A 24,767-nucleotide genomic window follows, 5' to 3' on the forward strand; every position below is an offset into this window, starting at 1 on the left:
GTGCCCAAACAGCAGGGATGCTCAGGAAACCAGCATGCTGGTCTTTCCTTATCCCCGTTCCACGCTCTTATCTGGTCAATATTTGCTAACCATATGCCTGAGTTGAACATTTCCCTCAAGGGAAATGAGGTTATCAGCCCTGGTCGACCCAACCTGACCTTTATCTCACAGCAAGCCAAGCAACAGGCGGTTCGTGCAAGCTGTGAGCCAAGGGCTTCGTGTGGTATCACTGCTCCGGAGGGGCCTGGATCCTGCCCAAATCGAAGTCACGGATTTCACAATTCTTAAATAGATCCTTTATTTAGATCTCTGGAGGTGATGGATCCTTTATTCAGATCCCTGGAGGCACACCACAGGGGCTTGCACGTGACAGGATCCACACCTAAAAGCCAAAGTCGGATCGTTTCCCCTCAAATAACCACTGCAGCAACTGGGACACCGCATTTAAGGACTCAGTCCAGACTCCAGTTGTCACAACAGCTCCCTGACACAACAACCAACACCGCCACTTCAAAAGACAGCCAAGGGAAAGTTTGTCAGCGGATCCTTCAGGGACTGAAATGTGACTCACTTTGGAACAAAAGAGTCAAAACGAAGCACAGGGCCTGCTGAAGAGACGGGGCAGGTTGTAAAAGCAGCACCGAGTTACCAAATGACAAAGACTTCCACAGATGACTTGTCACGCTCATATTTTACCTTGAAACCAGTCGTTCCCTTAAGGCAACCTTACCATCCAAATGCAAGAGAAGCCTGACTCAAAGAAAAAAAAATCAACATAGTTTTTGTATTCATGACTTGCATTTTCTAGCTAGGAAACCTTTGGAGCAGGCAAAAGCCTGCCTGCCCTCTGCTTCACAAACCCTTGATACCATGATCCCATTTTTAAAACACTGCCTCTTTGAAATTCAAAGGCATAAGTAATTCTGCCATGCTATTGAAAACCACACAGCAACACAAAATTACAATTTATTGCATACAAGCCCATTAAACTATTACTTACAGCATAACAAGCAGCAGCTGCACAGATACCACTGCCACCGCCAAGCAGAAAACCAAGGAAATTCATCATCACTGGCCCCTGGAAATCGAGCTGGAGAAGCTGGACTGTTACTGCTTGGCAGCCAGAAAGACTTCAGTACCTCAGCTAACACAGCTCTTGTCCCCTAACTATCGTGCCCACTTTTATAGTCAATAAAACAGAGGGCCCCTTAACTTCAAAAGTGATTTTTTTAAGACAAAAGCAGCAGAAAGCTTTGCAAACAATGTGAAAGGACAAAGAGAGGGGTTTGTGCGTTGGTCAGTAGGGCGCTCATCGTCCCACATAGCCACGGGAGAGCAGAGCTCATAAAAGCAGAAGTGGTTTTGCTTTCACAGAGGGATGCGATGCAACAAGGGAATGCAGTAGCAGAGCAGCCAGAGTCCAAATTAGAAGGCAGGCTGGCCAGCCAGGACAAAAAACCTGCAGTCTAGACGAATTCAGCTTCTCTGAAGCTTTTTATTTTCCCTTCCTCTTCCAGAGTTAAAATTAGGATGGTATCGGTTCCTCTTTCCTAAATGGAAAGCCCTCAGAGAGCAAACCGGGTTTCAAAGCTTTCTAGCAACTTCACAGACCACACCACCAGAACTTGCTGCTTAACACCGACGCGTTCAGGGCATCCCAGGCTAGTCCTGGAAGCAGACCAGGGCTACAGTGGGATGTTCTCCAGGGGTATTTTAAGAGAACAGAATCAAATTGCCACACAAACACTAATTGCCAAGTCTCAATCTAACGGTACGACAATTTGCTTGACGTGTTTTATTTCAGAGGACGGGCCGGTGGAGAAATATTTCCTTGTTACTAATGCATCCAAGGGCCCTGACACAGTGTTCATATCTCTGGTAAGGGGATGGACTGCTTTTCCTTCAAGTTCTGCTTCTGACAACAAAGTATTACAAATTCTTTGCATAACCTAGAAAAATAAGATTTTATATATATGTATATATACACATATATTTGGATAGGCTGAGTTTAAGTCACTCATTAGTAGGAAAGATGCAAAGCAGTACTCTAAAATGACATATTCCTTCCCAAAATCCATAATTAGGAGCAGAGGATGTTTATTTTTTTTGTTTTCTTTCTCAGGAGTCCATTCAGAAAGCCAGCCTGCAAGACATTTGCTGAATATCTGGCCCCTACGTTACCTGGCACTTTCAGTTTTTGCAACCCACTTGGCAGTGAATCAGCTGGGAAGCGGGATTTTGCTGACCCCAGCTCCACGATATTTAAATGAGGTCAAATCCTGACCCGTTTTGTAAAGATTGCCCAGAAAACGTGTACAAGATCACCTCATTCCTGTGCTCCTGTCACCAAATTGCTGCCTGCCCAGCTCTTGCTCTCCCTTTCCAAGCCTTGCAGGCATCTCACAGCATCACAGAGAACAAACTCCGACCAGCAGAATGCAGCAAGATGCATTCAGACCATCTGTTAAACCTACAAGGCACTGTCAGAAGATCTGTAAAGAGTGGGGAGTTGGTATTGAGCAGTGGGTACGACTTCCTTTTCACCAGTTTTTAAAGGTATTTTGGTCCCAGCTTGCACAGAACTGGAATATCACTTGAAGAGCACTTTTTAAAGGACCTTTTTTTTTTGGACCCTTAAACCTACCATTCTGTAACACTGTCATTAAAAATTGAGCTCAACCTTCAGAAGCTGGTCACCTGGATTATTATTATTTTTTTTTTTTTTTAAATCAGGAAAGGGCTGTGTCCCAAGATCATGCTTCAATCCCGAGACCACTTCTTTCTGGAGATGACTGAGCATAGCAAAAAAAAAAACAACAAGCTGATTGTGAAAAGTGGCTTCAGATCTGTTTATATGATTTCAAGTACCAGTTAGATAACGAGACTGCACATTCACAGACATAGAAGGCACCAAACATAAGTCAGAGGGATGAGTCACGGTCTACAGTCCCATGGAGGCATCAAAAATCCATCTTTTTCCTCCGACTTGAGGTATCACCTTCCTACCTGAAGGAAAGGTATTGTTTCTGCTCTATTCCACGTCACATGGGATTCCCTTTAAGCACAAATTCCACTTTTCCCCCTACTTTTTAGCAGGAAGATAGATTTTAAAGACAGCTTGGGTTTGTAAGAAGGTTTTACACCTTCCTACCCCATAACAGAGACAAAGTCTTCCAAAGTCAGGCTCTATGCATCAACAGAAGATCTTACCAATTTCCAAAGAGTCCTGCAGGGTCTATGAGAGTCATTTAATAATCAGATTACCCCACAGACCCCATCAGCTTCATGAGCTTGGAGTGATTCCTGAAGAACAGGCCATGCTTTTGGGGGTGACCTTGAGCAAGCACATTGCTGGTTGGAGCTGTGCAAATGCAAAGACAACGGGGTAATGGGCAGAATCTGTCCTGCAGGATGAAATTTACTGCTTAGGGATGCCAAAAGGGCTCTGTTGCAGAAATTAGAAGACGTATTTTTTGCAGAAAGTCACTGGTACAAGAAAAGGTGGCGAAGGAGGTGGAACAAACCTCACAAATAATGCTTTGCTAGCTCTTGGGCTTGTTTTAGAAAACCCCCAGCAGCAAAGACTTCAGGAGAAACACCAAATACCCTGGGCTTTGAACTTCATTGAGATGATCCAAAGTGACTACAGCTACAGGCAGCCTTAAGTAACTTGCTGGGTCACGATCCAGCTGATTCGAAGAATCTGCGTGCAGGCTATTTACCCAGGAATTAACCCACTGCCTTGGAATGTGTTGCTTAATTTAGAAGAGTGATTACTTGCAGCACCTGCTGCCAGCCTCCCGGTATTTGCTATGCCAGCTTCTCCAGAATCAAGGCGAGGGCTTCTGAAATTATTTACATAAGTAATTAAGGAAAGAGCTATAAAAATAAGGCTGCTAAATGTATAACGTAACAGTCAGCTCGGCTATCAGACGCGATTGAAACTTCAATTTCCAAAGCAAATAGCGTGAGTCAAGGCGGTCTGAAATGGCACAGTCAGCCTTCGTTAGGGGCTGCCATCCTCAAGCAGGCATCACACAGGGAGCGGGCTCCAAATCCCGTATGTGCATGACAACAACACCCCAGGAGAAGCCCTTCGCAGCAGGAGAACCTTTGCATACCTATGGACGCAGCCAGCCAAACAGCAACCTGCTGGCTTTAAAGCCAGTTTCCCCGCAGGCTTTACATCCAAAACTGAATCCACAGCAGCCTTGTCATGCAAGTTTGGTGCCTGAGCGCTGATGCCAGCAGGCAAAGGGGGGACGAAGAGAAGGGATGAAAGGATTGCTGACAAACAGGCTGTTTTCAAGGCCTTCTCCTAAAATCTCTGGTTACACCTACATACCACGTCCTTCAGCTCCAGCAATGCTGATGGAGAAGGAAGCCAAATTTTGGCTGCTCTGACAAATCCAGTTTCAAGCATGAGGGGCTTTTTGGGTGTAAGGTTCTTTCTAGTGTAACTTCACCAACAATAAGAATGACCTTTCCCACTCTGCCTGCCCCCAAAAAATCAGCTAGAATCAACCAGGACAACCAGGTGGGGACTCAAAACACGTAAGAGTACTTAAAATGATTTCACGAAGCAGTGCAAATCTTCACCTTATTTGTAACTCCTGAATGCAATTTTATCCTGTTGGATAAACAACGGCATTTCAGTAATAGTAACTGAGAGGTTGGATGTTTCCTCCCAGAGCTCAGGAAAGCTGAGAATTAACCAGGGAGCCCAGCACCAAACAGGTCCGTCCCATAGTCAGCCTCCTGCTCGCTTGGCTGCCCAGAAGTTGGAAGCAGTTCAAGTCTGGGGGATTTCTGTTCCTCATCAAGACCGAAGTTATTTCCCAAATTCAGCTGGGATCTTAAAACTTCCTCCACGCGTTCAGAAGGATTTTTCAAGCAGCTCGGAAACAGCTAGCAGCCTAAAGCCTGCTTCCTCCCCTGACCCATATATATCAAGCCATAAAAGCTGCAAGCAGCCTGCACGGAGAGGCTCGCCTTTTAGGAGCAGGAACAAAGAACACAGCATTCCTGTCTGAGTGCAACAAAAACAGTTTGAACAAGATTTCAAAAGGTCGCAGCCGCTGTGGGCTCCCCGAACTCGAGGCATCCAGTTGCAATTCACGCTGCACGGCTCATCTCTTCGGAGCCCGAAAGCTTGGCTAAGTTTGCAGGTCTTTCGGGGACATTAAGCAGAGCACCAGCCTGCCTCGGCTCCAGACACCAGCTGCCTCTGAAGCCAAAGAAAACAAAGCAAAAGTCGAAGTGCTGAGGATTAGGAGATCTGTGCAAGCAAAATCCCACTTCACCCATCACTTCTCAGCCATGCAGCAGGCCAGAAAGCATCAGACTTCATATTATTCCTCAGGACGTCCTTCTTTCTTCACTTAGGGCTTGCATATAAAAGCATCTTCTGTCCTGTGCTGCTTTCACAGAGAACTCTGCTATTTTCTGAATAAAGAAATACCCTGAAATAGTTTTTAACACAGAATGAGCAGGGGGATCTGTAAAAAAGGATATTTCTCTTTTTTCTTTTTTTTTTTTTTTTTTTTTCTTTTAAGCCTAGTCTTGCTGCCTAGAGAAAAGCACAGTGCAATTTCACAATCTTTTCCTAAATTTTAAGCAACAGACAGAAAATGATGCCTCCGTAAAACACGACTCAACGACAAAATGTTACCACCGTGGGTGAAGGAACGACTTCTGCTGTGTTCCTCCAAGGGAAAAACATCTGCAGGGCAATGCAGAACACCTGAAAGCAAACAACAGCTCCACTACCCACGTATAAACCAAGAAAGCGAGTCGAGAAAAGCCCCCCAAGTTTACAGCAGAGGAGAAACACAGTCCAAGTTTCCTGATTCCTGCCCTGCTCTGGTTCTGGGGTTCGCATTTCCACCCTCTGTGCCTCTGCTGATTTTGAAAGCGCCTGCAGAGCGAGGCGAGGAGCTGCGCGGCGGGGCAGGCTGCCAGGCAGAAGCTGCTCGCTCTGGTCCTGCACCCAGAATGGAAACAGCTCCGAGAGCGGAGAAGGAGCCAGCAGCTTCCTGCTGTCAGCACCCAGCTCCTGTGCAATCCCCCTGATCAGGGAGAAAGGCAGCGCCTGCCACCTGTGCTCTGCCCCCAACACATCTGAGTCACGGCGCGCTGCATAGCATCATGCTAGCTTTCCCCTTTCCTCTTGAATGAAGCTCACAGAAATGTTCTCCTTCAAATCGTTAAATCCTTACCACGCTTGCTCCTATTCCCTATCTCGTACAAGCAGAGATTTGGACCTGACACCAGGCTGCATCTCTGGTACCCTCCACGTGAAGCACATGGTGAGGCCTACCCTACCCCACAAAGCACGTCCAAGGTGTGATGCCACCATCGGATTCCTTTCTGTCCGCTCGTTCACATTTCTCTGCTATTCTAACTGGCTTGTCTTCGCCCCACCTGCTTGCTGATCTGCTCATAAAATCACAGAATCACAGAATCATTAGGGTTGGAAAAGCCCTCCAGGATCACCTGCTCCAACCACCCCCTACCACCAATGTCCCCACCAAGCCCTGTCCCCAAGCACCACGTCCAACCTCTCCTTGAACACCCCCAGGGACGGGGACTCCCCCACCTCCCTGGGCAATCCGTCCCAAGGCCTGACCGCTCTTGCTGAGCAGAAATGTCTCCTCATTTCAATTTGCTCCTCCGAATTGTTTCCCCCTTTCATGGAAAGCTGATAGAAGACACCCATCAGTTGAGTGCAACTGCAAGGCCCCAGCATCTCCAGTTACTTTCCATTGGTTTTAAGCCCTAAACACTTCAACAAGCACTTCAGTAAAACTTCAGGCTAAACACCAAAACCCTCCACTGATCCACATAAGATGAGTATTTTGGACAAGAGGAGTCCAAATTTCTAGGCACTGTCTACAGATGCCTCCTTGGCGGAAAACAGAGGTATAATAAAAGCAACAGAAATCCTTCAGAGATCTCAGTGGCATCAGTATTTTAGTTTGGATTTTCACAGCAAAAATAAAAGTTATCTGCCCTTTATATCACTGGATGCAATGAAGAGACATGGCAAACCTCTCCAGGGTTTTTGCTTCCAGAAAAAATAATTGCCAGCTGCCACCAGGTTCAGCAGGACACCACAAGGTCACAACCTTGCTGTCCATCAGTGGCTTAACTTCTTCAACATCCCACTGAAATGTTGATAACAACATTGGCAAGCTGCCCCCCAGTTTACCTTTCCAAAAGAGATGCTCGCTTCAGCCTCCACAAACAAAAGTCGATGTTAATGACATGCCAAGTTTGACTCATAAGACTCATTAGCATCTTTACAGAGCTTGCGGTTTGTTTTTTCATATTTCCCTTTGTGCAGAGTGAAAGAGATCCTCTTTAATTTACATGCCCTGCTTGCAGTACTGCAACAATCGAGTTTCGCCACTCTTATCACTTCTTTCTTCTTAAGAGAGAAAACAAATAAAAGACCAAGTGAACACCCTGGGTTTTCCCTCCTTAATGGCACAGAAACATTTTACTCATCTGCTCCCTGTCCCTTTCAGGCTTTACAACTGAAATCAAAATTTGGTTATAGCATTTTTGAAAAAGTATGAGGTACACATCCACTTCTAAAAGGTTCATTTGTGACTTCCAGTATGATTTATTTTCCATTTTCAGAGATTCAGAGAACCACCCTGACCCAATCCCACTAACTCCAAAGCAACCCAACTGGCTGATGCAGATGATGCTTTATCACAACAGGCACCTCTGCCTCGAGCCACAGTGACCAGCACAGAGGGAATCATCTGTCCCAAAGGCAGGACTGTGACCCGTGAACACACGTGGGTTTAGCTGCAGTGGCTGCTCTCACCCCAGGAGCTGTAGGAGATGGACAGCATTGCAATATAATACACTGGGCATGGAGGCAGAAGTTCTTCGAGCTGGCATCACACCATGGCTGAAAGGACTTAAAGGTCGATTCATATCCCATTTGGCCATCCCCACTACCAGGACGACAACGTCCAGCAGAGCTACACCCCACCACACCCGAAGCTACCCAGAACCACAGATTAGCACCCCAAAAAAATACAAATAAATAAATAAATGAAGCTGCAGTTCAACCTCGCTGGCTGTCAGCCAGCCCGGGGTGAGTCCCACAGCTAGAGAGGACCTGAGAGATGAGAATCAGGCCTCCCATCTGTGAGGCAACCGATTCTGCTGGCCTCTTCATCAGTCCCTCGGGGCTGTTTTCACTCTCTCATGAGAATCTGGGATAGAGTTATGTAAAGCAGATTCCTCGCCCTTAATTAAAATAGAGTTCACATGCACACCCTGCTGAAGGCAGCATTAAAAAAAAATAAAATACAAACACTTCTATGAGGGTTGAGTCGCTTATAATTAAAAAAAAAAAACTCAGCGCACACACAAGGGAGTGTCGAATGCTTGCCAGCCACCTGGATAATCGCTTCCTCCAAAAAGCTGCAGAAGAAAGCTCTGGGGAAAGGAAGGTCACACAGACTCTTGCAAAGGCAATGCAGGTGGGATTTGCCTTGCACAGGTAAGAGCTGCAAAGCCTGTCCCCAAATTCCACCTATTGCAAGGCTGTGTAGCACTAATTCTTCTTCAAAGAACTAGTACGCTCTTCCATCTGTTTTAAAATCAACGCCCTCCTTGTTTTAGCCAAATTCCCCCTGGTTGTAACCGCATGGGATCTGATGGACAAGTTTCACACTCTGCTCGATGTGCTGACTTTACCCTTTAAACCTCACCCAGGTTCCTCCTCCTCCTCCTCACTGACAGCTGAATTCCAGCTTTTTTTTTTTTTTGCCTCTCCTTGGAAGGCAGCCCGTCTCTTTGACCCTTTCAGCTGCCTTTCTGTTACTCCGTTGTACCCTTCTGCAGACATACAGACCAGAACTGCACACCAGACATGAGATGTGGGTGCACCAAGCGCTTACACCATAGCAAAATTACACCATTCATCCCGTCCCTGATGAACACAGTAGCTTTTTTGGTTGCTGCTGCATGGTGACGTTTCCCTTTCCACCCTGAAAAGCGATGTTATACCCAGTAGTTTACCTCCGATTATTCGTGTGGTTTTCAATCTCTAAGACAACCTTTCCTCAAACCTTGCAGCAGCTTCATATCTTGGCAAAAGTCTTCTGCAAATCCAAACATACTGCATCCACTTCAACCCCTTTCTTTCCACAGAACCTCATGGGGGTGGCACAGGAGGATTTCCGTTTTCGGAAGCCACACTGCCTCTTTCCCAGCAGCAAACATTCATCCCCGTGTTCCTTGTTTCTGACTTTTCCCTTCCTAAAAACTGGTAGTATGACCCTTCAGTGTGTGGTTCCCAGGATCCCCTCCAGAGGCCTTTTTATAGATGGGAATTACGCTGGCAACCACCCCGGTCCTCTGGCACAGTGGCGGTCTGCAGTGATAAACGATACAGCTCGGGCAGCAGCCCTGCAGCTTCACATTCAAGTGCCTCAGGACACTTGGTTGAGTGCCACTCGGCCTTGCTGACTTATCAACAACTCATTTATCTATTTGGTCTAATTTGTCTTTTATATTTCTGACCTACCAGCTAGAAACGGCGGCGTGGATTATACCGCAATGGATAATACAATCTCCACATCCTAATGGATATAAAGAGCAAGGGGTGCAGATCCAAGCACTGCCAGTGCAAGTTTGGGACAGGAGAAATTAAGGACTAAGGCAGGGGTGGCTCCTGGCTGAGGTCCTCCTTGTCGTTGAGGCTGGCTGTCGTGGAAAGCAACTTTTGTGCAAGCTGCTGTGAGGACACTGACAGATGTCATGCAGTCAGGGGTGCCAACAACTGCAGCTTTACATGTTTTACCCTGCCTGAAGTACTAAAGCTGTTCCTTTTCTCACTAGCACATCCCTGAAACACCCCAAGCACGGACACAAGGTCAGTGAAGTCCTTTCAGATGAAGCCATGTGGAGCCACCTGCCTGCACAGAGCAGAGACCAAAAGAGTTTCCTTCTTCCTCACCCTCCAATTCCTTGCCACATGTACCTTTCAGAAGCCCATGAACAGTCCTGCCCTCCTCACTACATGTATGTAGGTTTTTATCTTCCTTTTGAGTCAATCTCGCTAGCCCCACAGTCATTCCTGTTGCTTTTCCTTAATTTCATCCTACTAAAAGTTAACAAGGATCAAAGATGGCAATTGCTTCACGAAAAAAGAAAAATCTCCTCACCCCTCATACCGATTAACAACATCAGACCCAATTTTCAGAGAGATATTTAAGAGTTTTTAAAAATACTTTACCAGCTTATGTGCCAAATCCCAGCAGCGTCCAAGGGAATCGAGCACCCACGCACTTTCTGGATTCCCACTAGATGCCTACCCAAATCTTTTAGTACGTAATCACATGAAACACTCCACTTTTGTTCTCAAGGTTAGGCACTCAAAGTGCTGCTAGGTTACCAAAACAGGTTACCAAAAAAGAAAAAATTACTGGACTTTTTTATTGTTGTAGTTCCTTCATGTTCAGCAATCTCACCAAATACCTGCTGCACAGTTCCTGATTCTTTTTCACCTTGCTTTCATCCTGGCCATGGCACAAATACTGCTAGTCTCTGTACGTATTTCAGGCTGTTCAGATTTGTGTTTTCTTGTTCACCCTTGGGCCTGCTGCTTTCTGTGTTGCCCTTTACACCTGCATGACAAAAGAAAGCACTTTACCTCTCCATCACAGTTGTTTTATTCTCCCTGAGAGCCTTTATGGACAGCTTTTAGGTAGAAGGCGACAGAGGATGTCAGCACCTCAATGAACAAGGCGGGATCATTTGTACAAGAGATGACTCCTGCACTACACCACTTCAGTTATGAACCGAAGGACTGCAAGGTGGAAGGAGCACAGGCCACCATCAGGATTATTTAATAACGTCAGTTAAACTGGCAGCAGTATTAGCACCTTAATTCTGTCTTGGATGAAAATTAATGTTTCAGGAGGACACCAACAAGATGTTTGGTCCCAGATGAAAGTTTATAACCTGTTGTGGAAAGCATCCTTTCATTTCTGAATCATCTGATTACTAGAAAGCATATAATGCTCACAAGATACTATGCAGGCAAATGATGGGAAACCCCAAAAATGCTCTGCTACACCAAGATGTGCATTTGGAAAGCATTCCCTAGGCAAAGCCTGGAAGTCCTTGCTTCACTTTCACTTCACTTTCAGCAACCTGGTCTAGAGGAAGGTTTCCCAGCCCATGGCAGGGGATGCAAGTAGATGATCTTGACCCAAAGAGATGATCTTTGGGTCCCTTCCAACCCAAATGGCAAGGATTACAAGCATTGTGCTTCCACGTTAGCATGCCTAAATGTGCTCAGATGTGTCAAGCTTCACCCCCTGATCACAGTCCCCCACAAAAACTCAAGCACGCTCCCAGCAGGTGGAGAGGGAACTGTCCTCTCCTTTCCTCACGCCCTCAGTCTCCAAGACAACGCAGATTCAGAATTATGCTCCTAATATTCATTTTTAGCTGACCACATCAAAAAGAAAACAGCTGCCAACAGCCACATCCTCACTTTATAGTTTTGTGATGAGATGGGGCGGAGGGGAGGGTTGGTTTCTGGAAAAAAAAAAAAAAAAGGCAAACACAAGTTTCTAATCTGTTAATCAAGAAGAATGCAAAGTCAACCACAGATTCTTTCCTTCTGAATTTGTAGGGTTAGTTCATTAGAAAATTTAGGATCACAGCTCTTACAGAGAGGCCAAACAGTTTTTATGCTGAAGCTCACACAAGTTAAGCTGGAGAAGCCTTCTACTGCTCACCCCATTGATATCCCAGTGAACAGAAAAACATTAATAAGAGCCCAACCAGTGAAGTGCATGAATTTACAGGAGAGGAGGATGACAGACCAGAGATCACACATGTCAAGGGATTTACCTGTGCCTACATGAGGTACAGGTGGAACGGATTTTATGATCTCAAGTCTTCAAAAGCAAACACAGCTACACCGCAGGTAGGATGAGATCACCTTGCTGAAGTCACTGCTCCTGGATACTGAGCCAAAATAACAGGGAGGGAACCAGAGAGCAACTGAACATCAGCAGATACTCAAGACATGCACTGTTATATTAAACGTGAAGCTTGATGACAGAAGTAAGTATGATGTTAAGAGCATAAAAAAATTGCCTCTTGGATAAAATCGTTTTAAACTCTGTCACCACTACCTCCCGAACCACATACTGATTTATGCCACATGTCAGCATCTGACCACATTTTTCTGGAGTGACAAAAAAACACCAAAAACCAGCTCTCACAAGCACTGTTGGTGGCTTTTGGACCAAGTCCCAGGATGAATAAGTATTGGATCAGATGGCAGGCAGGGCTCTTGCAGGATGTACCTCGTATGACAAAAGGACTGGGCATCTAAAATAGGCATCTAAAGGGGCATCTAAAATAAATCGGATGTTTTTATTTAAGGAAAAAAGAAACCATGATCCTGACAATGCCATAATCAGCTGCAGGAGATGAAGCAAACTCAAGCTGAGATCATTTCAACATTAGCGTTTTTTAAAACAGACAATAACATTAAAAGTGGTCATAGCACACAAAAAAAAGGCATTTTTGGTTGGACCAAGAAAATGAGTGAGCTCTTACAAATATGGCCAGCTCATCATTTCTGAATGTTTATCTTTTGCAACTCATGGACACATTTCAGGGACACAAACACAGACCGAATGAAAAAGCTGGCACTTGAAAGTCAACAAAAAGAGCTAATGAGATGTCTGATCTTTAAACCTATACTTGCCTTTTTTTTAAATTTATTTTATTTTATTATTTTTTTTTTTATTTCTGTTACCCTGACCCTCCAAAACCCGTCTTCATGATGAGTAAATCAGAAACAAGTTTTGGGAGGGGAGGCTGTTACCGCGAGCTGGCAGGATGCTGTTTCAGCAAGTACCACTTCCATGTGAAAGCCCGAAGTCCTACTATGACAGTGCAGTGAGTCACCGAAGAATGTAGACACTGCTTAATGCTAAAAATTGACACTGTTTTGCTTTGTCTAACTGGAGGAAGTGCCTTTATTGAACCTAGAATTCAAACGCTGCCTATGACCGTCTGCCTCCCTTTAAAGGCAGCCTACACAGAATATAACGCTTGTGTTCTTCTTGCTGGCTTCCAGAAAAACCTTGGAGGAATCTTAGCCTTTTTTTTTTGCTTTTTTCTTCTTGAAGAAAAAGCCATTCCCTCAGCCCTTCCAAATGAAATCCCCACATTTAGAGATTTCCAAGTGTCCCAGCAGCAAAATTGCCTTCGTGATAGAGGAACTCAATGAGCCTAAGGTTTCTTCTCCCTGTCCAACCTTTATCCCCCTCCCAAGCCCTGCAGCAGCTGCTTCTTATTGGGGTGGAAGACAAAGCACACTACCTCCCTACTGCTCATCTGCGTGTGATCAGCATCTTCAGGACCACAGATGTTTTAGGGCTCCATCTCTCATCAGTCTCGACGATGGCGAAGGAAAGCAAAGATCGACAGGAGACGAACAAGGTTACTGTAGGAAGGGAGAAGGGAAAAAAAAAAAAAAAAAGAAAAGACAGGCTTTAAGAGATACCGTTAAGGAATAGAAACAGAGGGTGGAAAAAAAAAAAAAAAAAAAAAACATACAGAAGGAATGCAAAAGTTAGTTCCCACGTACACACTGAGTTACATTTAATAGGATTGCCAGTGCTCCCAGATATGAAAGGAGAGACAGCAGCCCAACACTGCCAGGCTACAGCTTCATCAAGATACAGCATCAATTTTGCTCATCTGAATGTCTTCAAAATCTTGTTTAGACAGCATGAACATGAGCAAGGGAGCTAGGGATTAAAGCCAGACAGGAAAAGTAGTTCTGTTCCCATCCTTTCATTCCTTTTGGCACTGGTTTAATAGTGGAGGAGACTTCTGCTGCTTCTTGTGAGTTTCGTTCAGCCTTTTTAATTATTATCTCTGCTATCGAGAGAGTCAAAAATTGCATAGAAGAATTTGTAAGGTAGAAGACTGCAATTTTTACCTGTCACCTTATTACCAAGACATGTAGGCTGATGCAACGATGAGAAATTCGATGAGCCAGAAATTAGAAAAGATGTTTTTTTATGAGATCAATGTCACTGTGATACAACTGCTATCACTGGTGCTGCAGTTCAACCCCTCCTTCTTCCCTTCACAACTTCTCTGGCTTTCTGTAAGGCTACTCAGGGAAGATTTTGGTGATTGTGCAGGACTCATTTATACTAAGCTGGTGTTAAGATGCTCTAGACACCCTCACTTTCCCACCCAAAATTAGGAACTGGAGGCTCAGCCTTGCTTCAATCTCATTATTTAAGTCTTCGAGGCACATTTGGCTCGATTTCTGACATTTTTCTCTCCGGATAGGAGTGGGAGAAGTCTCCTTTGTGTGACACAGATTTTTGCATAGCTTTCTCATCCCCAGAAGCTTGGAGCTGAACAGGACGACCAAACACCTTACCACACCCCCACAACATGCATGCTTTTTACCCAAGAACCTCGGCAGTTTGATTAGCAGAAAAGCAAATGCTTTAAATGAAGGGTTATGGAGCATGATCACCAGCCATTTCCAGGCTGCCCCCTTTTAGCTCAGCTCCCAAAGCCTTCCCGTTATCATCTGTTGCAATGCCACGGAAGCAAGGCTGAAATTGAACTCGCATCCAATTCCCAAGCGGTGCCGAAGTCAACACAACAGCAAGGCCAAACGGGGATGTGAGCTCTAAGTTGTGGTTAGCATTTTGTGGTTTCAACAGGAAAGTTAGCTCCCCCGGGCAGTCCAGCAAGACAATCGAATCAAACATTTGTGGGAAAAAAAAATTAGCGGTGACCACATCCATTAAAAGTGCCGTTTGGTACAGCCCTCAGAGAATCTGTACTAAATAATCACTCCAGGGTCTTCATTTCATGTCTTCATCCTCCTCCACCCCACTCCTGCACGGAAACCCAGTGTTCCTACCGCAATTCCTCATTTCAGCAAAAAGTGCCAAGAGCCAAGTGCTTCAACCCATCTCCAGGAAATCCTTTATTAGAGAGATTATTTGAACAAAGCACGATACTGAGTAAAAACAAAACCAGAGATTAACATTGGAAATTAAGCCTAAAGTCATTTAAACTTCCATAAGAGCAACAAATCCGTAGCCTGAAAACTACATTTCTGCATTATAACAGATATATATTTCTGAATAATAAAGAAAAATGTCATACTTCCTTTTTATGAACTAACATTCCCTTTCCCAAACTTGTTTCTTGAGTTCCTGAGCTTAAGTTTCCCTCGATAGGCTTTGTTTTTAAATAGATTTGTCTGATTTTCTAAAACGAAATTGAATATCTGCCTTTTGACCTTAACTATAGAGTCATCATTTCAGTGATACACTTTATTACTCACTCCCAATTAAAACAACTTTTAGCCAGTACATACTATGACTAAGTCTTCCAGTTTATTTAAAACAATGGTCTATTAAAAACAATGTTTTACTAAATAAAACGCAGACAAACTTGGGCTACAATAAGAGTTAACACATTCTGTGGTTAGCAAAGGAAACGATGCTAAAATTTGCCTTGAGTGAGGTGTTCCTGAAAGGATAAGGACATGGAAATTGTTCTATTTCCAGAAGAACTGCAAAATGTAATGGATGTTTTATAATTGAGTGTCTTATTAATTTTAATGAACTAATAAATATTGCATTTCAAATTTGTATGTGCCCATTGGCTGCTCATTCCTTTTTGTGCTATGTACTCCCTGGTCTTTGCAGCTGTTCAATTCACCTTTTATTGCGAAGGAACGTCTGAGTTCAGACTCAGGTGAGCAGTTTAATGAACTAGAATAAGCAAGGGATACATTATAAGCCTGGCTTCATTTTTTTTCCCTTCTAACTCAACAGAGAGAGTTACAGAGCTCAGCAATGGCCCCAAACGCATGCGACAAAGGAACAGGGCCTTGAGCTGAAACAAACCCAGTAGCTTCAGTAGGACAGACTGGATTTACTGGGACAAAAGGATCTACTCTTCCCTGCTTGCTGGTGGAGGAAACCAGTTTATCCTTCATCCCAAACAAATCTGAATTACGGGCACGCACGAAGTCTACACTTGGCTCTGACGTAGCTTCTCCAAAGGAAGACTGAAGGAAGACATTCCTGAAATACCTACTAAAGGTAAACGACAGATTCATCCTGGCACAAAGCCTTTAAATTAAACTTGCTGATGAAACTGCAGAACGTTCTCTTACAGATAGCTGGGAAAATAAATCCCATTTTTACAAAAAGAATCATTTTTCCAAGCAGCTTGAGTCAAGTGGCCAAGAGACTCATATCTTAAGATCAGCAGAGAATGTAATATGCTAGTGCAGAAAAATATATTGGAAATTCTTTATGCTAAAGAAACAATAATGTATTTCATGTTATACAAAGCTTTCTGTGAGTAAATGAGGAGAAAGAACATTTGCAGCAAGACACCAGTTCAAGGGAAAGATATTTCTCACTCCAGCTCCTGTTTCATGAATAGGATGCACGCCCTAAGAAACGTGCTCCATCAAAAGAGCCACCATATAAAATACTTCTGTGAAACTTACAGTCATTACAAGAACTGACAGCTCAAGGCCCTACTCGCAGAAAGTAACTCCAAGGTGGTGCTGTTACTCCTTCAGAAGGAGTAAGGACTTTACATCACCTGGAAACAGTGGACAATACATATATCAAGCTCATACAAGCAGGAGGCAACGCTTTAGGGTAAACCCAGGCGACTCCCCTTGCCCCCAAAACACACACAATACGAATAGGAATTATTTTCCTCCCCCATTATCCATTTAGGTTACATGTATGAACTAATTTCATGGAAAAAGAAGAGAACAAAACACAAAACGCTTGTACACAACATGGATTTGCCACTTGACTTGCTCGCAGTCCATAGCTAAAGGCCAAGATCAAGGAGATGTTTGCAGCTCTATGTCATATAATTCAAGGTAGGCACGATTTATCACATGCCATGCCTCTTATACTTTAATCAGGATCACAAAGGACTATTGTAGGAAGAATTATTTCCTCTTCAGAAAGTACACCTGTGTACTGCTTCGGCAATCTTCTGAATTGGTCTTTTTTTCCCCAAATAGGACTTTAATTCTATCCCACCAGCAATTTTTTTCTCTTTTTTTTTTTTTTCATCACCTGAGATGCTAAAGGGACACGTCATTTGCAACTTCATGACTTCACTGATGCTAGCCTAGATGTAGGAAGAAGAGTGACTTTAAGGCGGTAATACTGGTGGTAAGGGTGAAACAAACTGGCTTTATAGCAGGTCCAAAGAGCACGGATGGCAAGATAGAACAAAAGCATGGAAGTACAGTTATCGTTTAACCTGTGTCTAAGACAAGATGAAAGAGATAGAGAATGGCCATCACTGGTTATATGACAGGAAGCCAGAACACAAGGACTGCCAGTTTAAACAGCTCTTCCACAGCCCAGCCACTTTACCAGAAGTATATTGGTACGTAAACCAGACCTCCCTACTTCCACTGTTTCATCAAATTCCCCTGGAAACGCACTTAATCGGATGGCTTTTTTTTGGTTTCCCCTTGCCCAGCCCAAGCAAACAATTGCTAAAAGGAAGGGGACTCAGGGAGGCTGTGAGAATTCAGTGCTTTTGCCAGAGGGTTTGGTGCATCCCCAAATTGAGATGGGTAGGAGAAAATCCCCCGAGCTACCTGCCTCATACACCGCAGCAGGCAACGAGTACAACAAGCCATCAGCATTTTTTCGAGTGCAACTCTCTGACCTATTTTAAAACGCCTACTGGAGGATGAGACATAGCGTGTCCTAAAAGGGCCTTTTTCCTTTCTGCGGATGATACAGAGAGCTAGGAGCAGCGATACTGCCATCAAGGGACTCCCACGAAGGGTCCCCAAACGGTGACATTCAGCCGAAAAGGAGCCAGAGCACAGCACAGAATAGAAAATCACAGCATGGCAGGACCCAGGCTGCATCTACAGCTCCAAGGATGTGCCCAGGGAAGGAGAGGACAAAAATAAAGCATCCTTCCCTTGCACAAAGCCAGGAGCCCTTGTCGCCAGCGCTGCCCCTCGCAGCCCCAGTGTCCACATCTACGCGTGCCACGTGCATCCGCAGCCAAGCTCAGGAATACGAAAGGGCATACGAAAAGCAGCCCAAATGATTTTCTCCATACGAGCAAGCACCAACACAAGCAGAACATTATCTACATTCTCCTCAATTCCTCCACAGGCCAAATATGTGAGCCCAGCTCCTTGCCCAGCACACAAGAAGGGCTCTCAGACAGTGCAAATCTGGCACACAACATTCTTTCGCCTTCCCACAGAGGTTAAAAAGCCAGCAAGAGATATCCCTGTACATGTCAAAGGGCTAAATACTGACTAAGGTTTAAAGAAATACGTGTTTTCTTTATAGATGCTCAGCCTCGGCCCGTTCCTTGAGCCTCCTCATGAGGAGGGGTTGTTTTGCAGGCTCTTTGCAAAGTGCACTTGCTTCTCTTATCAGCTGTGGTTGACAGGATGAACTGCAAACCCCGATCACTTGAAGGGTGGAGCTCGGGATCCAGCATTTTGCTGCTGAGAACAGCCTGCTTCAACCCCAGGTGGTTCTGCACACCCTTAAAATATAAAGAAACTGGGCCGTAACAGCTGCGGTTCTGAAATTACACGAGTTCCCACACCTAGGAAGTGAGACAAGGTGCAGAAAAGAGAAAGAAGCCACACCAAAGATCACTCATATATAGAGTTAAAAAAAATAATAATAATCTAGATAGCAAACTGGGTGAAATTCGTGCTTTTGTAGTCAAAGCTGAGAAAGCTCTGCACAGACCTGAAAAAGGATCCACGAGAATCAGAAGAAATCAAAGAGTTTTTTTAACCTTTTAGGCAAAAAAAAAAAAAAAAAAAAGCATTTTCAGCCTATGGCAAACAAGGCAGTCAAAACCACAATCAACAAGAAATGTATTTTCACTCGTGGAAGTTACACATGGGTTGTTCCACGTTTCTTCTAACACCCCCATGATGAAGAGCGTGAGCCGAAAGCCTCGCGTGTCCTCCCCTTTTTTTCTCAGCAACATCCAAATCACACAGTACTCAAAGATTTCTCATCGTCATGCTACAAAAGAGCATCTTCCTCTTCAATTTTACTCTTGGCTTTCCCTTCCCAGTCCACAAACAGTAGTTACATCACCTCCTTTGACACAGCCTCTCCCCACAGGGCTCGGGAAGGCTGCACACCCGCCTGGCTTAAGAGTTTCTCACCCTAAACTTATCTGCCCTGTGTAGCACAGCTGGAGAACAAGAGACAGGGGCAATCCCCAGCTTAACAAATTCAGCATTCGGCCACATTTAAGTTCCCTCCGTGCTGCCTGTTCTCCCTGGAGAGACAAGCTCGCCCTCTCTGACTAATCCACAGAAAACGCAGAGGGAAAAATTCATTTCCAAGCGGACACCCGCTCGAATTGTTCCACCAGGAGGAGTTTTTGCCAGCTTTTATCCTAAAAACCCACGAGCGAGACCCCCCGTTAAAGGATGTCGGAGCAGTCCAGCACCAGGAAACTTCAGGAATGGGGACGGAGGAGGCAATTTGGCGAGAGGCGGCCGTGAGTCACTGTGCAAAGAGTGAAACTGCGAGCAAAGAGAACAAACACCCTTCCGCCCGTGCCCGGCACGGCCGTTTCACCCTGCTGCCATGCCTTGCTTTCGCTTTAAAAAGCTTGGCTGCACCTCTTTTCCACTTGTTCTTGATCTAATATGTAATAGGGACTGACACCCGGCGTGCCTAATAACCCCATAAAGTGCAGAGTTGCCACCTGGTAGCAAGCCCCCAGCGTGGGGAGAGGTCCTGATGTCTTTTTATAAGTAAATCTTGCTCCTGCAGAAGAAGAACTGGAGGTGAGGGGTGAAGAAATGAGGCAGAAATGCTCAGCAGGGGCCAACGCACCACGGCACGCAGAGGGATGGAGGCAGCTCTCCCCGTTTTTTGGGATCGCTCAATCCCACCAAGAAAAGCAGAGAGAACAGGGATTTTGCAGGCGGAGAGCTGGGGATTTGGGGCTTTTCTGTGCACGGGGAAGGGAGGAGAGTTGCAGCCCCGGGAGCTCGTCCTTGGGGCTCTCCGAGAGCACCCAGAGGTGGCACCCATCCCGCAGGGTCCCTCCTGTCCCGCTCACGGACAGGAGCCCCGAGCAGGGTGCTGGAGACCTCATTAAGGTCCCGTCCAGTGGGAATTTCGCCCCGATCCCAAGCCCAGCTTGGCTTTTAAGGACTTTCATGGCAAAAAGCCACGACCTCAGACATGCACGTGGAGTGGGGTGGGGGGAATGAAGCCAGACACGCTCCCACCTCCCCATCCCTGTGCACCAGCCACCCCAAAAACACCCCAAAGGGGCTGCGTCCCCCCATGGCTTCAGCTCCTCGCCTCTTTGGGGTCACCCCCCAGCACCCCCCTCCAGCCCCATTCAGGACGGGGGTGCTGGGCAAACCCCAGGGCTGAACCCCGAGCTCCCTCTCCCCAATCCTCTGCCCCAAACACCCCAAAAAAAAATAAAAAACCCTCCAACCCGGGGCTGGAGCCAAATCCCTTTGTTAAACAACCGAGCCGGGGAGGCAGGAGGGAGCTGGGCTGTGGGGAAAAAAGGGGGGCGCCCCTTTCCTAATTAAAAAAAAATAAGAAAAAAAAGAAAAAACAAGGGAAGAAGAGGAAAAAACAAATAAAAAGCCCTTCTCTCCACCCTTCTCGGGTGGGAAAGGGAGGAGAGGACTCACCTCCTGCCCGCTGCAAGGTGCCGCCGCCCGGCCCCGCTCCGCTGCGCTCCCCACACCGCCCTCCGGCCGCCCCAGCACCGCCTCCCTTCGCCCTCCCCGCCTTTGTCCCTGCCTCTGGCTCCGGGAGGGGGTCCCCGCCCCATTAACACCCCCCTAAAATCTCCCTAACACCCTCCCCCTACAGCCAAGGTGGGCTGGAGGGGCTGGGGGAGAGGCGGGGTCCCCTTATTCACACACACCCCATTCATTCCTCCTCCCCATTCATTCCTCCTCCCCCCCCCTCCCCCCAGCAAGCCAGGATAAAAAGTTGCTTTTTGTATTATTTTTATATATTTACCACCCCCCTACCTCCAAGATTGGCTGCCGGAGCTGGGAGAGAGGCAAGGTCTCCCCATTTCCCCTCCCCATTCATCCCCTCACCCCCATTCCTTCCTCCCCCCATTCATTCTCCCCACCCCCAGCAAACCCAGGTGAAAAGTTTTTTTGTTTGTTTGTTTGTTTTTATATTATTTTTATATATTTACCACCCCCTTACCTCCAAGGTGGGCTGCTGGGGCTGGGGGAGAGGCAGGATCCCCCCCATTCCCTCCCCCTATTCATCCCCCATTCATTCCCTCCCCCCCAGCAGTGAAAAGTTGTGGGGTTTTTTTGTGTGCTTTATTATTATTTATTTTCCTGTTTTATTTCTTATTATTTATTTATTTATTGGTGGACGGGGGGGGCACGTTCCCAGCATAGCTTCACCCCTGGAAGAAATCTTTGGGGCTGTAATCCAGCCTTGGTGCAAAGCTGGCAGCCCAGCAGCTTTATGGGGTGAAGGAGGGAGAGCGGGGTTGGCCTTAATTATTTGTTATGGTTGGCCGTAATTACTTATTATGGTTGGCCATAATAAATCGTTCCTGGGCATCCCAGCAGCGTGGCAGCCAGGCTGGGAGCAGGTCACCAGGCAGGGCTGACTCAATTCCTGCGATTCCTATCGCACCCTACCATCGCCGAGCGTGCGAGGGAGTGTGTGTGCCTGTGGATCCAAAAAAAAGGAGAGAAGGAAAAATGGGCTCTGCCCTGCTCCTGGGCTGCACGAGGTGAGATTTGTGTACCTTATAACTCAGGGATATCGGCTCGCTGGAAACTTGTCACCTTACTTAATAGAAGAGTTTTCTGCTCGGTGCTCGTGACGAGGAAGAGGAGGGATTTGATGGCACGGACGTTCATGGGCTGCCTGCTCAGAACCCGCTGTCTAGACATACAGGCATTAAATGTTTAGTGAAGCAGGTAAATATGGGCAAAAGGGAGGCAAATAACACAGGTCACCACGTCTGCCCTGCCTTTGCACCCGTACGACAGCGCTGCCACGGTCTTGCCCTTCCCCCTCATACCAACAGTTATCAGTTCCCCTGATAAGTTTGTCCAGGAACTAAAGCAGCAGAAAATGAATCCCACAGAAAAAATAAATAAATAAATAAACAAATAGAGGAAGCGAGAACGCAAGGCCAGGGCTGGCAGGGAAGGCTGGGCTGGCAGGGAAGGTTGGGCTTGCAGCAGAGCTGATTTCAATGAGCTTAACCTGTCGTGGGACGGCACGCTCGGAATTACTTCCTCTGCTGGATAGATTTAAAAATTGATTCGAAACCATTCAGACTGCATGAGCTCACCCGAAGCAGGGGCTGCACGTAGGCTGTGAGCTGGGTGTGAGGCCAAGGTGTTTCATCAGCACAGGGCAGCGTATCGGTGCCCTCCTTCACAGGCAGCTACCATCAGCCTTATCAAGAAACCCTCGTCAGAGCTGGAGTTGGAACTGAAGACAATTACCTTTCTGTCCCGTGCCGAGACCTGACGAACAACTTTCTCCTGTACCGTACTTTAGATCACGAAGCCTCCTAAGGAGCGGGGATGCGCCCTGATAATTAAAAAATAATAATAGATTTTGAAGCCAGGCAAGAGATTGGCCCAAAGAGCTCATAAAATGCATTCTTTGCAAGATATTTTACCAAATGCATTTAGTCAACTGCTTAACAATAAAACGGAGAATGGTGGCATAAGGTTAATTGCAGTGGTTGATTTAAGGGCTGGCCCACGTACAGCTGGTTTATATCTGTATAAACCCTGTTATGGTGGTTTCAATATCTGTATAAAGGTACTTACAGCAGCACAAAATAACCAGGAGGATGTTGTACTGTAATTATAGGTGTTTTAAAGCCACTTAGAGCTGAGGAAAGGCTTTATCTATGCACAGGTTAACTCGATTCAGAAATCATTTCAATTAAATCTTTCCATATTCCCTGCCAAGGGGTTTCAGCAAAACACTCAGGACTGTATTCTTACATTTTGTTATCCTACTCTATAGTAACGAGGATTCCTAAAGAGTTATCTTGAAAGTGTATCCTGGGATATACCCTTCTGAATTTACCCAAATTTCAAAACCCCTTTGTCCGAAACTATTGCTGGATATTTCAGAGGAGATTCCCAAACATATGGAAGGAGAGGTGGTTGGGATTTCCATGCACAATATCAGAATGGGGTATGGAGCTACTGCTGCAAACCAGAAATTGGTACTTGAGACAGGAATAAGTGAAATTCAGATTCTTTTATTTGTGTTCTGAGTACTCAGGGCAGAGAAAAGGCTCAGAAGGGGTTTGGGGAAGTGATTCATCTTGCCTTGTACTCAGGATAAATTCAGGCGGCCCATTTTCGATATGAGGGGGGATGGGGTTTTCTTACACCTCAAAAGGGTCTCTGGTGTTCTGTGGGAAGAACCTTGGCACCAGGCCCCAGCCGCAAAGACCAACTCTGTTAAGCAATCGATTTTACAGCGATCATATCAGAACTGCATTTCCCTCCCTTTCGATGTACAGCAGAGCGAACAGCCTGGCTTCTGGAGCTCGTAGCCTGACAATTTATTCCTTGTCAGCAATACCAGCACTGATAGTTCTTACTCTGCTGTGCATCTCTGCTCCTAAACTACTCCCTGTGTTGTGCCAGCACGGCTAATTGTGCACTTGGGAGGGCTCAGGGCACTTGGCCACCTCTGATTTTTACTGGGTGTATTTCACCAGGATCAATTCCCCAAGTCTTGGCTGAAATGATGCACAGGGAAGATGTGAAATCACAGAAGCTGAAGGGTAGCTGACGAACAGCAAGTTGTTAGGATGCACCAGTTTAGTCACCTGCCATCATCTGTCCACTCCTTTAACCTACTCGAGCAATTATGGACAAGTTGGCCTCTGCCTACAAGGAAGCAGCCAGAGTTCATGAAAGCCTTGAAGAATTATCAAAAATATCTAAAGAAAACTTCCAAGGCTTTGTAGTCAGACAAGGATCAGAAAAAGAAGAAAAAAAGAAAAAAAGGAGCCCTATTATCACACATAAACAAAGTTCCTCAGCCAAACTGCCCACCACCAAGATGAAGAAGCAGCAAGTAATGGCAAACAAAACTGGAGGTGACAGTGGGTCGGGATACTACCTATCGCCTGGAGGTTTCTCACCCAGTAAATTAGAAGGAAATCCAGCAAAATAATGTTGTTATGGCAGTGTGAAGTGATGAAAAAGACAGACTATGATTCATCACTGCCCTACGTATCGTGTGTGCTTGTCCAGCTCTGCAAAACACTTCAAAATCAGAACCATTTCCTTTTCATTCCGCTTTGGCCAGATAACATGGTGAACTGAAGCAGTGGAAAATGTGTTTCTGGATGCAAACTTGCGATGCACAAACCAAGTGTTTTTTCTGAATGAAAGCCTAAAAGCACATCAGCATGCACAGTAGCAGCAATCTTTCATTTCCTCCATGTTAGGGTGTGCCAATGCCAGAAAGACCAAGTAGCAAAGTAATAAAAGGGCTGGACCACTTGACTGGAAGAGAGCAGCAACACCTGGTTCCTCTCTTACCTGTCCTGATGGTAGATCGTGTGCCACAGCCATCACAAAGAAAGGCAGTGGCAGCTCTGAAATGGATGGAAGTAGCACGTTACATCTTGTGCTGATTTAACATGGACACACATTTCTT

The 24,767-nt window shown here is 45.7% G+C and overlaps 1 protein-coding gene across 3 annotated transcripts in view; it reads right to left on the reverse strand.

Moving 5' to 3' along the window:
• PAK1 (p21 (RAC1) activated kinase 1) overlaps positions 1 to 20,908 on the reverse strand; it is a 68,028-nt gene extending 47,120 nt beyond the window's left edge. For 2 of the 3 annotated variants that reach the window (XM_082756797.1, XM_082756798.1), the window contains exon 1: positions 20,765 to 20,908. The gene's annotated coding sequence lies outside the window, so the exon portion shown is untranslated. Of the gene's footprint in view, positions 1 to 13,380; positions 13,481 to 20,764 lie in introns of those variants that run through there. The other variant, XM_082756799.1, reaches the window with a different exon arrangement.
• Between the last annotated feature and the right edge of the window lie 3,859 nt (positions 20,909 to 24,767).

Source organism: Aythya marila, assembly GCF_965140915.1.
Source record: "Aythya marila genome assembly, chromosome: 1".
Taxonomy (NCBI): Eukaryota; Metazoa; Chordata; class Aves; order Anseriformes; family Anatidae; genus Aythya; species Aythya marila.